At 40.9% G+C, this 5,772-nt stretch overlaps 1 pseudogene; it reads right to left on the reverse strand.

Annotated features, from left to right (window-relative positions):
• Positions 1–1,790: 1,790 nt before the first annotated feature.
• LOC132363362 (dematin-like) lies at positions 1,791–5,456 on the reverse strand (annotated as a pseudogene).
• Positions 5,457–5,772: the final 316 nt, after the last annotated feature.

A 5,772-nucleotide genomic window follows, 5' to 3' on the forward strand; every position in this document is an offset into this window, starting at 1 on the left:
CCAGCATAATTTTCACCTGTTATTATTTTAATAGTCTTATAGCTAATGTTTCTGCCTCTCATTTAGCTTCTTTTAATTCTTAAATATCTGATTGTTCACACTCTTGTGTGATATCTTCAAATTGTTTTCCATTACCTTCCAGATAGAATTCAAACTATTTTGGGTATAAAAGAAAAGGCCATCTTTTAGTCTTGTCCTATTTTCCCCACGTCATTCCCTACATGCAGCTCGTGTTTGGACCATACCATAATGATGTTCTTTGAGTTTTCTGTGGCTTTGCATTATAGGGACTTAACCCTCTTCTTCTTTGCTTCAAGAATTACTATAAATATAATCTCCTTTCAAAAGCATTTTGATGGTCTTCAGGAGTCCACTCTCAACCACAGTTGTTAAATTCTTTTGTGCCTGCCCTCTGCGCACCTTGGTCTTATCTTCCAACATATCACTAATTATGCAGTATTGTAAATATATTTTAATAGCTGCAGAACTTTTATCTAGTTTATGAGAATGTCAGATCTCTGAGGACAAGGATTATATCTTTTTCTGAGTGTCGAGTGCCTTGCGTAGTACCTACCAAATATAGCTAATACAGAATAAAAGACTGATAAATGAATGAATTCTAGTGGCTTCCAAAATCCATCGAGAGTACAGATCTATAAAAATACTTTACAAATTTGTAAGGTGAGTGGGATTTTAAAGGTGAGTAGAATTAGTCAGTCATGGACATGGAGCTCTGATTTTTAACTTCTCTCTACCATAAACTTATAAATGACACAGACCTTCTCTAATCTCACATTAGAGAGTTATTTACCCATCTCAGAATGATGTGAACAAGTTGGTCGATGATTAATGACTTCAATGGAAAAACTGTAACTTGCACTGTTAGGGTAGTATAATTTCTTTGGCTAGACAGGTAGTCAAGTTTCACACAGAAGGAGCTAGGAAGATATTTAGTCTTAGTTTTTTCAGCTTGGAACGGGTTATTCAAGATATCTCCTGAACCTACTTTCTGCTAATGATCACAAGTCATAAAAACTGTTCCACAAAACTCCTCCAGTCTGCAATATTGACTTTCCTGTCCACTAACTTTATTCTGTCTCTTGATTGATCTTATTCGCCCTTTGGATTCAGTACAATTTTCTTGCTACAAATTTAGACAATAAATATTGTGGGTCTAATTCCCAGTTACAAAGCCTCATGCTTCCTTTTGGAGTAACCCTTCCTTGGTTAATCCAGGTTAGTGTTTCCCACTATAGCTGTATAATATGTAAATATCTGGAGAGTTTAAGAAACACAGATTAGCAGTTTCAAACCAATTAGAGAAATCCCTGAGTGTAGGGTTCAAGCATGAACATTTTTTAAAAGCCAGGCATGAGTGTTATTGACAGAGACCCTATGGCCTTACACAGTGACACTTTTGTATTCTAAAAGCAAAATAAAGCCACCATCCTCTATTCTTTGGAATAGGGAGTTGAGAAGAGTCTATAACTCAGTGTAGAGGAATAGATTTCAATTGAGGCAATATTCTACTAAAGGAATTCAAAGATAAGGTAGAGGAAAATAGGTTTTAGAGTGGTATAATAAACAAGTCACAAAAATTACAAGATTATTGATTCCATTTAACTGTGTTCTAAGGCACACCGGATTCCTAAAATTTCACCTAAAACTTTCATCTTGGAAACAAAGCTTTCTAATATTAAGTAAGCTTTTTATTTTTCTCCTGATTACATTGAGTAGTAGATACTTACAAGATTTTTAGTTTTCAGAGATTCAATTAAATTTTTTTCAATTCAAATTTTAAGTTTCATCTGATTGAACTTCAATTTATTTTTATTATTATTACTATCATCGTCGTCGTTGTCGTTGTCGTCGTCATCATCATCATCATCATCATCATCATCATTTTGGTACCAAACTGTTAAAAAGCTATTAAGAACATATACTCAGTGGTTTCCAATAATGGCATCGGTACAATAAAAAATTTGTTTCCAACATTTTTGTTTCTGGGAAGCTCTGAAATCTAAAAAGCTAAATCTCTGAACACATTGTTTTTATTTGCAGGACAAAAATGAAATAGGTTTACTTTGAAATTAGAAATTGTTAATCCTATTTCCCAGAGTTGTTAACAATGAGTCACTGTTTACAGTTGGATTATCTACTGAGCCAGGGGCTGTATACCATGTACGATGGAAATTGAAAACACCTGTATGACTAGCTGCCATTGATTTTATATTACTGCACAATGGTAAATGGGCCATCTCTTCAGGGCTACACTCTATAAAGTGCACTCTCATGATTAGAAGCACATGAAAATAAATCATTTGGTGAGGAGAAAATTAAAAATACAATTATTAATGAGACTCACTTAACTTTTGGCTAACCTTAATAATAATATTTTTTTTCGGGTAAGCATTTTATAAAAATGAGCAGGTGTTATCAAATGCATCGTTATGCTGGGAGATAACTATTCTTTTTATGTTGTTTCCATCACTGGATAACATATGAAGCATGAACTGATCTCTTGGTCCTCGTGTTAGAATGGAGATATTGTCCTCAGTCCTCTTATATAACAGTGTCTCAGTTGGGGTACTATAGAGAAACAGAATGTATGTGTGTGTGTGTGTGTGTGTGTGTGTGTATGCTCGCGTGCGCATTCATGCATAATGACACAATACAACATCTGTTTCCAACATTTTTGTTTATCTATCTTTCTAGAAAGATGTTTATTATAAAGAATTGAGGAATGGGCTCACGATTATGGAGACTAGTGAGTCCCAAGATCTGCAGTGTGATTCGGCAAGCTGGAGACCCAGGAGAGCTGAGAATATATAGTTCCAGTCCAAAGGCCAGCAGGCTCAAGACTTAGGACGAGTTGATGTTTCAGTTAAAGTCTGAAGGCAGGAAAAAAGCTACCTTCATATTTTTGCCTTTTCTGTGTATCACTTATACTTGGATTCCCTATCTCTGTCTCTGTCTCTCTCTCTTTACACACACACACACGCACACACACACACATTTCAAATCCACCCTTTCTCAATGTGTCTTATTTTACTTTCACTTAAATACTGGCAATAATAGAATGTTCACATAATGATATTTATATACATGTATCTTTTTTTGGGGGGGGTACCCAATGGAACCTTTAATTCCAAGCAGAGTCCCCCCTCCCCAGCATTATCACACGCATCGTGCCCAGGCTCTGGGCAATAAAACCCAGACCCAGAGATAGATATATCTATACCTATTTACATCTATATATAAAAATTATATACAAATATGTATTTGTAAAGAGGAAAATCTGGGAGTATGATTAAGGTAGGGCAGAGAGTTAGGTGAGAAATGCAGTGTGAGGGGGTGATGCTCCAATAAATTACATTCTTTAGGTATGGGTATGAGCAGGACCTGGTAGCCAGGACATTCAGAAATGCTCCTGTAGCCTGGCCTCTTGATTCTATCCAAGGGAGTTTGAAGGCCTGGGTTCTGCCCAGGATTTGGGCTGGTATGAGAAGGTAGAGTTCTAGCTGACTTTGCCTGGAGGCTGATGGTGGGCAAGGATTTTGTTTTGGTGACATCTCTACTCTAAGCCAAGGTTTTAGGGGAAGCCACAGGTGTGGAGCAAGAGTCTTTGAAGCTTGGGGGTCGCAAGTAGAGGACAAGGTGAACTAGACAGAGGGCAGGGCGGCCTCCCTGTTTGAGATCTCCCTGAGCTGCAGCCTGCTTTTGCTAGAGTCCAAGAGGCTGGAGGTCAGGGTGATGGGGGAGCTGTAAAAGGTGAAGTGAGGAGGAGTGCTTGGGTACACACGGGATCCTGGAGCTTTCCCTGCCTCCCTGGCTGCTTCCCACTCTCACCCTCCTCCTTCCAGGGCTGGGGGTTCTACCCACCCATTGGTCAAGACAGCTGACAGGTCTGACCTCCTAAGTGCCATATTTATTTTTCTTTAATTTCTTCTGGGAACCTTCATGTGGGGATGGAGGCAGGGAGAGGTCACAAACATTAACCCTGTGTGTGCTTGAGTCCAGACTGGGTTTGCCCCATCCAGTGAGGACCAGGGATGAGAAAAAGAGGACTGCTCCCTCATTGTGGGGAAGGAAGTCCATGTCCCACAACCCCAGGGCTGCAGAAGACATGGAAAATACCCTTGAGAAGTCCTTGGCTGACAAATGCCTGTCAAGCCTGGAGGCAACTTCGTTTGCCCCTTACTGGTCACCACCAGCATTTCATAGGGACAGATCAGTAAGGTGCGGGCTTCCATTCTCACTCCCCATGGGCTGAAGTCTGAGAAGTATAGTAAGCTCAGGGTGGTCCTGCCATAGGCAGAAAGAGAACAATTAGACTGTCCATGGTGTAAGGAGGTATGAAAGGGTGTCCAGTCCAGTAGGGACTGGTTCTCTCTGGATAGGCAATGACTTTTCCATCTTTTCTTTCAAGACCATCTTTCCCAAGTTGGACATCACCTTACTGAGTTTCTCTCTCTGACACTTCCTTGAGTGCCATTTCTTCTCCAGAGTCACCATCGCCCTCCTCTTCCTTCTCTTCGTCTGCCTCCCTGTGAGATGCCTTTTTTTTTAAAAAAAAACACTTTTTATTTATTTATTAATTTTTAAAAATTTATTTATTTTTGGCTGCATTGGGTCTTTGTTGCTGCACAGACTTTCTCTAGTTGGGGTGCGTGGGCGCTACTCTTCGTTGCGGTTTGCGTGCTTCTCTTTGCGGTGGCTTCTCTTGTGGAGCACAGGCTCTAGGCACGTGGGCTTCAGTAGTTGTGACGTGTGGGCTCAGTAGTTGTGGCTCACAGGCTCTAGAGTGCAGTCTCAGTAATTGTGGCGCACAGGCTTAGTTGCTCCACGGCATGTGGGATCTTCCCGGACCAGGGTTGGAACCCGCGTCCCCTGCATTGGCAGGCGGATTCTTAACCACTGCACCACTAGGGAAGTCCCTGAGATGCCTTCTGCTTCCTCCATTCTGTCTCCACAATGAAGAGTCATGGGAGGCAGACCAGTAGTCAGTTTCGATCTTGGCCATCTGGTTGGAGTCAGGAGGCTGGGATACAGGGGACTTGGGTGACTCAGTGATGAGTTCCTCAATGAAAGGCTTGCTCTGAGGACTGCCTCCCATGAACTCTCTCTGTTTGTAGATGAGTAACTTCTTGTAGGTGTTGGAATCTGGGCAGGTGGTCTTGGGATGATGGAAATGGTAGAGGCTGGTTCTTGGGGCTAAAATCTGAGAGATGGTTCCAGGAGACCAGCTCTCTGCCCACACCTCCAGGGTGATGGAGATGGTAGGGGGTGTAGATTTGAGTGACAGTGAGCTCCTGGCTTCTGGGCAGTTTCACGTGTTCCATGAGGGAAGGTAAAGTGGGGCTTGTAGATTGTGAGGTTAGGCCACCCGATGTCCAAGATGGCCTTGTCCAGGGGGATGGCAGCCAAGTCCTTGTGCCCAGCATGTGATTGTCCATTGATTTGTGTGCTAGTTTGTGTGCTAGCTCTATATTTCCAGCTTCCATTAAAATAAATGCACAAAATGTTTATTTTTGTACCATATAAAGTAAGCCAGGTTATCATCAGCAGTTTGAGAGAGATTAAAGTTTCTGGAAGTTAGCTTTAAAGGACCATAATACCAGCCACGACTAGATAAGTTTAAAGCAACTATTTTTGAATTGAATGTAAATTCCCCTAAAATAGACTGTCTGTGGGGTTTTGTAAAGTAGATGCCACATAGTAAGAACAATGAATGGTAAATTTGATTATATAACATTAACAGTATTATATAGG

This window comes from Balaenoptera ricei, chromosome 3, assembly GCF_028023285.1.
Source record: "Balaenoptera ricei isolate mBalRic1 chromosome 3, mBalRic1.hap2, whole genome shotgun sequence".
Lineage (NCBI taxonomy): Eukaryota > Metazoa > Chordata > Mammalia > Artiodactyla > Balaenopteridae > Balaenoptera > Balaenoptera ricei.